At 30.0% G+C, this 12,500-nt stretch overlaps 1 protein-coding gene across 1 annotated transcript in view; it reads right to left on the bottom strand.

The window, feature by feature from the left end:
* The window catches only part of unc13a (unc-13 homolog A (C. elegans)), a 79,032-nt gene that overhangs the window by 9,694 nt on the left and 56,838 nt on the right, over positions 1-12,500 (bottom strand). The window lies entirely within an intron of this gene.

Below are 12,500 nucleotides of genomic sequence, written 5' to 3' on the forward strand. Positions count from 1 at the left end.
TACACCAGTGTCTATCAAACCACTACATTTTTACGCATCAAAATAAAACGACAATCCGGCAAGAAAAGCGACGGTAACTATGGCAACCGGTGATTCCAAAAAACACAACATTTCTTTTGTGCCATTTGACCCCAAAATGAAGACGATAAAACAGACTTCCTGTTTGTTTGTGCAGCATGCGAGGTCACTTCCTGTTTGTCTAGAATATCTTCTAGAAACATTCGAGCTTTATTTCTATCATGGAACCAGTTATTGATGGATTATTGTTTAATAACAAGACATTTAGACACTTTTCTACACCTGGCATGATATTAGGATGATGTTATATTATATTATATTATATTATATTACATTATATTATATTACATTGTATTACATTATATTATATTATATTACATTATATTATATTATATTACATTATATTACATTAGATTACATTGTATTACATTATATTATATTATATTATATTATATTACATTATATTACATTATATTATATTATATTATATTATATTATATTATATTACATTATATTATATTACATTGTATTACATTATATTATATTATATTACATTATATTATATTATATTACATTATATTACATTAGATTACATTACATTACATTACATTACATTATATTATATTATATTACATTATATTATATTATATTACATTATATTATATTATATTACATTACATTATATTATATTACATTGTATTATATTATATTACATTATATTATATTATATTACATTATATTACATTAGATTACATTACATTACATTACATTACATTACATTATATTATATTATATTATATTATATTACATTATATTATATTATATTACATTATATTATATTATATTATATTATATTACATTATATTATATTATATTATATTACATTATATTACATTATATTACATTACATTACATTATATTATATTATATTACATTATATTATATTATATTATATTATAAACTGTAATACTTTGACTACTTTACTGTGTGTTCGTGTCACAGACTCTGAGAAAGTGTGTGAAAGTTATTTTAAGTTATTTTAAGTTATTTTAAGTCACAATGTTTGGACGTCATTTGAAAAAGATTCATTTATACTTTTATACTCGTTTATCTAAAGAAGCTTCTTCACACTATAATAGAGTATAAAGATGCAACAGAAACACTATAATAGAGTATAAAGATGCAACAGAAACACTACAATACAGTATAAAGATGCAACAGAAACACTATAATAGAGTATAAAGATGCAACAGAAACACTATAATAGAGTATAAAGATGCAACAGAGACACTATAATACAGTATAAACATGCAACAGAAACGCTATAATAGAGTATAAAGATGCAACAGAAACACTATAATAGAGTATTAAGATGCAACAGAAACACTATAATACAGTATAAAGATGCAACAGAAACACTATAATAGAGTTTAAAGATGGAACAGAAACACTATAATAGAGTATAAAGATGCAACAGAGACACTATAATAGAGTATAAAGATGCAACAGAAACACTATAATAGAGTGTAAAGATGCAACAGAGACACTATAATACAGTATAACGATGCAACAGAAACCCTATAATAAAGTATAAAGATTCAACAGAAACACTATAATACAGTATAAAGATGCAACAGAAACACTATAATAGAGTATAAAGATGCAACAGAAACACTATAATAGAGTGTAAAGATGCAACAGAGACACTATAATAGAGTGTAAAGATCAACAGAAACACTATAATAGAGTATAAAGATGCAACAGAGACACTATAATAGAGTGTAAAGATCAACAGAAACACTATAATAGAGTTTAAAGATGCAACAGAAACACTATAATAGAGTTTAAAGATGCAACAGAGACACTATAATAGAGTATAAAGATGCAACAGAGACACTGTAATTGAGTGTAAAGATGCAACAGAAACACTATAATACAGTATGAAACTGATAACACAACAGGAGTTCCAGAAAATCAAGGAAAACAAATAAAAACGACTTAAGATGTTTCTTAAAGGAGTCAGTAGATCATCAAGCGCAAAGAGAGAGAAGATCGTTCCAAAGCTTAGGAGCAACAGCCTGAAAAGATTTCTCTCCTCTGGTCCTGAGCCGTGTGCGTGGAACCATAAGTAGATTCTGATCCACAGACCTCAGAGCCCGAGCTGGGGTGTAAGGCTGGATCAGATCAGTGATGGAAGGTCTGACCATGAATAGATCTGAAAGTAAGAACAAGAATTTTAAAATGATCCTGAAAGAAACTGGCAGCCAGTGAAGAGTTTGAAGGACCGGAGAAATGTGAGTTCTTCTACTTGAGCGGGTTAGAATTCTCGCTGCAGAGTTTTGAATCAACTGCAGACGAGACGATCCTTCTTGTTAAGACATGAAAACAAACTGTTACAATAGTCCAGACAAGAAGAAACAAACGCATGGATTATAAGATCCAGATCATGTTCTGACAACATTTTCCTAAGTTTAGAGATTTTTCTCAGTTGAAGGAAACAGTTTCTGGTCAGTTTTCTTCAGTGTTGAACAAGAGACATGTCTTTATCAAATACAACACCCAGGTTTCTCAGGCTCAGTTTGACAGACTGACATAAGTCACTCAAGTACTGACTCAACCCTGGAACCTTATCATCAGGAGCAATCACCAGAGTTTCAGTTTTGTCCACATTTAGCTTCAAAGTGTTTTCACTCTTTGTTTGATTTCTAGCAAACAATTGACTAAGTTCAGCCTCTGGGGCTCAGTTGATCAACAGAGCAGTAGAGCTGGATGTCATCAGCAAACATGTGATAAGAAACATCAGGAAATCTCTGAGTGATTTTACCGAGGGGAATCAAGTACAGCAAAAACAATAAAGGACCCATAACAGGACCTTGAGGGACTCCACACAACAGATCTGCAGATTCAGACCTCATTTGATTGGCAGATACACTAAAACTGCGCCCAGAAAGGTAAGATGAGAACCATTCTAACACAGACCCAGACAGTCTTCATCCCTCAGTCTTCTCAGCAGGATCTGGTTCAACTGTGTCAAAGGCTGAGGACAGATCCAAGAGAACCAGAACATCATGATGTCACTGGACACCTTCAGTAAAGCTGTCTCCGTAGTTGTTTACGGAAGCCAGACTGAAACTTCTCATGGATGTCGCTCTGATCCAGGAACAGCTGCTCAGACACCACCTTCTCCAAGATCTTGGACAAGAAAGGGAGCTTAGAAATAGGCCTGAAATTACTGAGGTCATTTGGGTCTAAGCCTGTTTCTTTGAGCAGAGGCTCCACAATGGCATGTTTAAATGCATTGTTAAAAAACCCCTGTGGAAAGGGAGAGGTTCACCATATTGGTAACCCAGGGGCCAATTACATCAAATACTTTGATAAAAAGCCTACAAGGAACTCATCTGAGCAAGAGGAGGGTTTCATCTTGTTCACTAGTGCCGAAATATCACACAAAGATACAGCAGTGAAGGAGGACCAAGAGGAGGAGATGGGCTCAGAGACAGTAGGGGTTGCAAACAAAGAGGGAGAGATTTTCTCTTTGATCAATTTAATTTTGTCAATGAAAAATCTCAACAATCATTGCTGTCAGCTTCACAGAAGACAGGCGTGATTTGAGGAGCAGGAGACACGAGAGAATTAATCGTGTCAAACAAAACTTTGGGGTTTTTCTTATTTGCTGCTACCAGTTTTCTGATGTAATCAGATCTAGCAGTTTCCACCATCTCATTGTAAGACATCAGAAGACATCAGATCCCTGAGGTGAAGTCTGTGCACCTCAAGTTTAGTGGACTTCCAGAGATGCTCAGTCTTTCGACAAAGTCTCTTCAGACTCAGGAGATCTTCATTTGTCCAAGGACACCTTTTTTCTGAATTTTCAAGTTCGATTTAACAGGTTTGATCCAGTATTTCAACACAATGATCAGTGAAACAGTGAATCAAACTGTCCACGTCTGGCAGTCATCAAAGGAAAGAGAGTCAAACATAGCAGAAAAACTGTCTGCAGTATCGGCTGAGATGACACGCCTCTGAGACCTAACTTTCAAAGGCTTAGGTTCAGGGATGAAGTCCAGGTTGAACAAGAGAATGATCACTCAGATGGACATCATGTACAGATACATTAGAAATGTTCAGGCCAAGAGTAAAAACTAAGTCTAAAATGTGGCCTTTTTGATGAGTGGGTTCAGAAACATGTTGCTCAAAATTAAAGGCTTCTGTTAAAGTTAAAAGTTCTTTAGCAGAACAAGATGTGACGTCATCAACATGAAGATTAAAGTCTCCAAGAATAAGGACAGATTCCATCTGAATAATGGAAGATAAGAAGTCACTAAAGTCTTTCAAGAACACTGAAGGACCAGGCGGACGGTAGATTGACACACAATAGAAAGGTCTTGTAGAACCAAGATCATCTGAGACTCAAAAGAAGTGAATTCCTGTGTCTGAATCACTTTGCAAGAACAACTTTCCCTAAAAACTGTAGCAAGACCTCCCCCACGACCAGAGAGGCGAGGCTTCCCCAGGACAGCGCTCCCTACTGGACAGAGTTGGTTCAGATGAATAAACTCTTCCTCTCTCTGCCAAGTCTCAGAAAGACATAATAAATCCAAATTAACTCTTGTGAAAAGATCATTAAGAATAAAGGATTTATTAGTAATGGAGCGAAAAAATCTTACCACCTTTCGTTGAGGTCTGGACAGACGGCAGCGCTGACGTGTCGTCACACTCTTCAGTGAGAGGAACGTCGATCGGACATCGATGACGTCATAGTTGTTCCGAGCGATCGCGACTGCACGTCTCATCCTGACCTGAACTCCAGACCGAATCCATCGCTTGTGGAAATCATACCCGAGAGATCCAACGATATTCCACAGAGTCGAGTCGATGAGAAGCGAAGGAGGAAACATGTTCACCGGACGTTGGAAACGGTCGCGGTTTTAATCCTCCATCGACTCTCTGATGTTGAGAAGAGCATCACGATCATAGATCATAGATGCTTGAGACATATCTTTAGTGATATGAGCATAATATCCGGAGTATAAAGATGCAACAGAAACACTATAATACAGTATAAAGATGCAACAGAAACACTATAATAGAGTATAAAGATGCAACAGAAACACTATAATAGAGTATAAAGATGCAACAGAAACACTATAATAGAGTATAAAGATGCAACAGAAACACTATAATAGAGTATAAAGATGCAACAGAAACACTATAATAGAGTATAAAGATGGAACATAAACACTATAATAGAGTATAAAGATGCAACAGAAACACTATAATAGAGTATAAAGATGCAACAGAAACACTATAATAGAGTATAAAGATGGAACATAAACACTATAATAGAGTATAAAGATGCAACAGAAACACTATAATACAGTATAAAGATGCAACAGAAACACTATAATAGAGTATAAAGATGCAACAGAAACACTATAATAGAGTATAAAGATGCAACAGAAACACTATAATAGAGTATAAAGATGCAACAGAAACACTATAATACAGTATAAAGATGCAACAGAAACACTATAATAGAGTATAAAGATGGAACATAAACACTATAATACAGTATAAAGATGCAACATAAACACTATAATAGAGTATAAAGATGCAACATAAACACTATAATAGAGTATAAAGATGCAACATAAACACTATAATAGAGTATAAAGATGCAACATAAACACTATAATACAGTATAAAGATGCAACATAAACACTATAATAGAGTATAAAGATGCAACATAAACACTATAATAGCGTATAAAGATGCAACAGAAACACTATAATACAGTATAAAGATGCAACATAAACACTACAATACAGTATAAAGATGCAACAGAAACACTATAATACAGTATAAAGATGCAACAGAAACACTATAATACAGTATAAAGATGCAACAGAAACACTATAATAGAGTATAAAGATGCAACATAAACACTATAATACAGTATAAAGATGCAACAGAAACAGTTCTTGCTTTAGAGTGAAATCATACGTTCTGTGTGAAGCTTCTGTATTAATCTCTCGATAAATTCGATGTGACTTTGATTCATTACCTGAAGTATTGTTGAATTATCTTCTATTTTCTTGAGGAACTTTAAGGAAACGAATGTTGTTGGTCAAAAACACTTTTATCTTTTTATACTTTCCCTCTTTTGTCTGTGTTTTATTGACTGTTTCAGTCTCAGCTAAATGTTGCTCAACAACGAGAACGATGCCAGGTGTAGACCAGGGTCAAAAGGTCACCCTTGTGACCTCTGAAGGTCGAGCGTCTCATGTTCCAGATCAGCTCGTATGAAGAGAGTCGACAACAGAACACGGAACCAGAACCGACACGACACGAGGATTTAGAGAAAACTGTAGAGTTGAGATCAGATGCAAGCAACAAACCCACAGTGGGGGGTGGAGGGGAGGAGGGGTCATAGTTCAAACAGTTGAAAATAGTTTGATTATAGTTGAAAATTGTTTGATTATAGATGAAAATTGTTGGATTATAGTTGAAAATTGTTGGATTATAGTTGAAAATTGTTTGATTATAGTTGAAAATTGTTTGATTACAGTTGAAAATTGTTTGATTATAGTTGAAAATTGTTTGATTACAGTTGAAAATTGTTTGATTACAGTTGAAAATTGTTTGATTATAGTTGAAAATTGTTTGATTATAGATGAAAATTGTTGGATTATAGTTGAAAATTGTTTGATTATAGATGAAAATTGTTTGATTCTAGTTGAAAATTGTTTGATTACAGTTGAAAATTGTTTGATTATAGTTGAAAATTGTTTGATTATAGTTGAAAATTGTGTGATTATAGTTGAAAATTGTTTGATTTTAGTTGAAAATTGTTTGATTTCAGTTGAAAATTGTTTGATTATAGTTGAAAATTGTTTGATTCTAGTTGAAAATTGTTTGATTCTAGTTGAAAATTGTTTGATTATAGTTGAAAATTGTTTGATTATAGTTGAAAATTGTTTGATTATAGTTGAAAATTGTTTGATTATAGTTGAAAATTGTTTGATTATAGTTGAAAATTGTCTGATTATAGTTGAAAATTGTGTGATTATAGTTGAAAATTGTTTGATTATAGTTGAAAATTGTTGGATTATAGTTGAAAATTGTTTGATTATAGTTGAAAATTGTTTGATTATAGTTGAAAATTGTTTGATTATAGTTGAAAATTGTTTGATTATAGTTGAAAATTGTGTGATTATAGTTGAAAATTGTTTGATTATAGTTGAAAATTGTTTGATTATAGTTGAAAATTGTTTGATTATAGTTGAAAATTGTTTGATTATAGTTGAAAATTGTTTGATTACAGTTGAAAATTGTGTGATTATAGTTGAAAATTGTTTGATTATAGTTGAAAATTGTTTGATTATAGTTGAAAATTGTTTGATTACAGTTGAAAATTGTTTGATTATAGTTGAAAATTGTTTGATTATAGTTGAAAATTGTTTGATTATAGTTGAAAATTGTTTGATTATAGTTGAAAATTGTGTGATTATAGTTGAAAATTGTTTGATTATAGTTGAAAATAGTTTGATTACAGTTGAAAATTGTTTGATTATAGTTGAAAATTGTTTGATTATAGTTGAAAATTGTTTGATTATAGTTGAAAATTGTTTGATTATAGTTGAAAATTGTGTGATTATAGTTGAAAATTGTTTGATTATAGTTGAAAGTTGTTTGATTATAGTTGAAAATTGTTTGATTATAGTTGAAAATAGTTTGATTATAGTTGAAAATAGTTTGATTATAGTTGAAAATTGTTTGATTAAAGTTGAAAATTGTTTGATTATAGTTGAAAATTGTTTGATTATAGTTGAAAATTGTTTGATTATAATTGAAAATTGTTAGATTATAGTTGAAAATTGTTTGATTATAGTTGAAAATTGTTTGATTATAATTGAAAATTGTTTGATTATAGTTGAAAATTGTTTGATTATAGTTGAAAATTGTTTGATTAAAGTTGAAAATTGTTTGATTATAGTTGAAAATTGTTTGATTATAATTGAAAATTGTTAGATTATAGTTGAAAATTGTTTGATTATAGTTGAAAATTGTTTGATTATAATTGAAAATTGTTTGATTATAGTTGAAAATTGTTTGATTATAGTTGAAAATTGTTTGATTATAGTTGAAAATTGTTTGATTATAGTTGAAAATTGTTTGATTAAAGTTGAAAATTGTTTGATTATAGTTGAAAATTGTTTGATTATAATTGAAAATTGTTAGATTATAGTTGAAAATTGTTTGATTATAGTTGAAAATTGTTTGATTATAATTGAAAATTGTTTGATTATAGTTGAAAATTGTTTGATTACAGTGGAAAATTGTGTGATTATAGTTGAAAATTGTTTGATTATAGTTGAAAATAGTTTGATTATAGTTGAAAATTGTTTGATTAAAGTTGAAAATTGTTTGATTATAGTTGAAAATTGTTTGATTATAGTTGAAAATTGTTTGATTATAATTGAAAATTGTTAGATTATAGTTGAAAATTGTTTGATTATAGTTGAAAATTGTTTGATTATAATTGAAAATTGTTTGATTATAGTTGAAAATTGTTTGATTATAGTTGAAAATTGTTTGATTATAGTTGAAAATTGTTTGATTAAAGTTGAAAATTGTTTGATTATAGTTGAAAATTGTTTGATTATAATTGAAAATTGTTAGATTATAGTTGAAAATTGTTTGATTATAGTTGAAAATTGTTTGATTATAATTGAAAATTGTTTGATTATAGTTGAAAATTGTTTGATTATAGTTGAAAATTGTGTGATTATAGTTGAAAATTGTTTGATTATAGTTGAAAATTGTTAGATTATAGTTGAAAATTGTTTGATTATAGTTGAAAATAGTTTGATTATAGTTGAAAATTGTTTGATTATAGTTGAAAATTGTTTGAGATCAGATGCAAGCAACAAACCCACAGTGGGGGGGGGGGGGGTGAAGGAAGAGGGTAGGGGTCATAGTTCAAACAGGGGGGGTCAGTGGTGGGAACAGTGGGGTCAACTCCGCCAGGATCCCAGGAGAAGAAAGAACGAGGCGTGAGAGAGAGAGCGAGCTCTTCCTGTGGAGGAGGTGTGGAGGTGAAGGTCCATCAGGACCAGGAATGCACCACATGCTACTGTCTCTGGAGACAGAGGAGACCATGAGATGTCGGGTGAAATCAAGAGGGTTCGCAGCCACATGGAGGGTCGACCCAGACGGACAGACAGACGACACGCATCAGTGCTGTACTTACAATCATCTGTGGAGGGAGAGCGTGGGAGCGATGGAGCAACAACAACAACAACAACAACAACAACAACAACAACCAGAGAGAAGGTCAGTCGAGCTGCAAGAGCCTCACATCAATCAAAACAAACTGAGAGAGAGAAGAATCTACAGGAGAACGTTATGACACTCAAGGTTTTTGATTAAAGATGAAAATTGTTGGATTACAGTTGAAAATTGTTTGATTATAGTTGAAAATTGTTTGATTATAGTTGAAAATTGTTTGATTATAGTTGAAAATTGTTTGATTAAAGTCAAAAATTGTTTGATTATCGTTGAAAATTGTTTGATTCTAGTTGAAAATTGTTTGATTATAGTTGAAAATTGTTTGATTATAGTTGAAAATTGTTTGATTCTAGTTGAAAATTGTTTGATTATAGTTGAAAATTGTTTGATTATTAGTTGAAAATTGTTTGATTATAGTTGAAAATTGTTTGATTCTAGTTGAAAATTGTTTGATTAAAGTTGAAAATTGTTTGATTATTAGTTGAAAATTGTTTGATTATAGTTGAAAATTGTTTGATTCTAGTTGAAAATTGTTTGATTATAGTTGAAAATTGTTTGATTATTAGTTGAAAATTGTTTGATTATAGTTGAAAATTGTTTGATTATCGTTGAAAATTGTTTGATTATAGTTGAAAATTGTTTGATTATAGTTGAAAATTGTTTGATTATAGTTGAAAATTGTTAGATTATAGTTGAAAATTGTTTGATTATAGTTGAAAATTGTTTGATTATAGTTGAAAATTGTTAGATTATAGTTGAAAATTGTTTGATTATAGTTGAAAATTGTTAGATTATAGTTGAAAATTGTTTGATTATCGTTGAAAATTGTTAGATTATAGTTGAAAATTGTTTGATTATAGTTGAAAATTGTTTGATTTCAGTTGAAAATTGTTTGATTATAGTTGAAAATTGTTGAAAATTGTTTGATTATAGTTGAAAATTGTTTGATTATAGTTGAAAATTGTTTGATTATAGATGAAAATTGTTTGATTATAGTTGAAAATTGTTTGATTCTAGTTGAAAATTGTTTGATTATAGTTGAAAATTGTTTGATTATAGTTGAAAATTGTTTGATTATAGTTGAAAATTGTTTGATTATTATTATTATTATTATTAAAAAAAGTTTCTTTTCTTAGGGGTTGATTGTGTTTGTTTTTAAAGCAGATGTTCTTCAGACAAAACGCTGGATCTTTTCAAATCTCTTGTTCCTGACGATCCGTCGACACTCTAATGATATGAGGCTCTTCTTATCAACACAAATAAAAACACACATATTCAAAACAAAAGAAAACAGCGGCTGCTTTCCAAAATGTGAGAAGTTTTTTGTCATGGTTTCAAATTCTTCAGATCTTCATTTGTGAGAGGTTGTCTGTGATGGGACACACTGGAGAGCAGCCTGAGGATGAGATGGTGCACTCCTTCTCTTCCTGTGGTCCCAGATGTTCCTCAGACCTCCAGTCAACACTGACCCGAGGAGCGACTACAACACATGACCTGCTGTGTTCGGGTCACATGACGTCAGGAGAGAGACGTCGGCCTATCACAGATCACCGTCTTTGTGAAGGTCCAGCCCATTGGACGGGCTGCTGTCATAAGCTCCGCCCCATTGAGTGGGAGCACGAAAATGAGTTGTCAATCAAAACAGCTGATTTGGTGATTGAAGATGAAAGATATGAAATATCGTGAAGAAGTGACGCGAGAGATTCGTAACAGAAGGATGAAAAATACACAAAAATGAAGAAAAATGAACCAAAAACAGAAAATAATTGAAAAAAACACGTTTGCACAGAAAAAATGATTATAGTTGAAAATATTTTGATTACAGTTGAAAATTAAATAGTTTGATTATAGTTGAAAATTGTTTGATTATAGTTGAAAATTGTTTGATTATAGTTGAAAATTGTTTGATTATAGTTGGAAATTGTTTGATTATAGTTGGAAATTGTTTGATTATAGATGAAAATTGTTTGATTATAGTTGGAAATTGATTATAGTTGAAAATTGTTTGATTATAGTTGAAAATTGTTTGATTATAGTTGGAAATTGTTTGATTATAGTTGGAAATTGTTTGATTATAGTTGGAAATTGTTTGATTATAGTTGAAAATTGTTTGATTATAGTTGAAAATTGTTGGATTATAGTTGAAAATTGTTTGATTATAGTTGAAAATTGTTTGATTATAGTTGAAAATTGTTTGATTATAGTTGAAAATTGTTAGATTATAGTTGAAAATTGTTTGATTATAGTTGAAAATTGTTAGATTATAGTTGAAAATTGTTTGATTATAGTTGAAAATTGTTGGATTATAGTTGATAATTGTTTGATTATAGTTGAAAATTGTTTGATTATAGTTGAAAATTGTTGGATTATAGTTGAAAATTGTTAGATTATAGTTGAAAATTGTTTGATTATAGTTGATAATTGTTTGATTATAGTTGAAAATTGTTTGATTATAGTTGAAAATTGTTGGATTATAGTTGATAATTGTTTGATTATAGTTGAAAATTGTTTGATTATAGTTGAAAATTGTTAGATTATAGTTGAAAATTGTTTGATTATAGTTGAAAATTGTTGGATTATAGTTGAAAATTGTTTGATTATAGTTGAAAATTGTTTGATTATAGTTGAAAATTGTTAGATTATAGTTGAAAATTGTTTGATTATAGTTGAAAATTGTTTGATTATCGTTGAAAATTGTTTGATTATAGTTGAAAATTGTTTGATTATAATTGAAAATTGTTTGATTCTAGTTGAAAATTGTTTGATTATAGTTGAAAATTGTTGGATTACAGTTGAAAATTGTTGGATTACAGTTGAAAATTGTTTGATTATAGTTGAAAATTGTTTGATTCTAGTTGAAAATTGTTTGATTATAGTTGAAAATTGTTTGATTATAGTTGAAAATTGTTTGATTATAGTTGAAAATTGTTAGATTATAGTTGAAAATTGTTTGATTATAGTTGAAAATTGTTTGATTATCGTTGAAAATTGTTTGATTATAGTTGAAAATTGTTTGATTATAGTTGAAAATTGTTTGATTATAGTTGAAAATTGTTTGATTATAGTTGAAAATTGTTTGATTATAGTTGAAAATTGTTTGATTATAGTTGAAAATTGTTTGATTATCGTTGAAAATTGTTTGATTATAGTTGAAAATTGTTTGATTATAGTTGAAAATTGTTAGATTATAG

Source organism: Callionymus lyra, chromosome 2 (assembly GCF_982586985.1).
Source record: "Callionymus lyra chromosome 2, fCalLyr1.hap1.1, whole genome shotgun sequence".
NCBI lineage: Eukaryota > Metazoa > Chordata > Actinopteri > Syngnathiformes > Callionymidae > Callionymus > Callionymus lyra.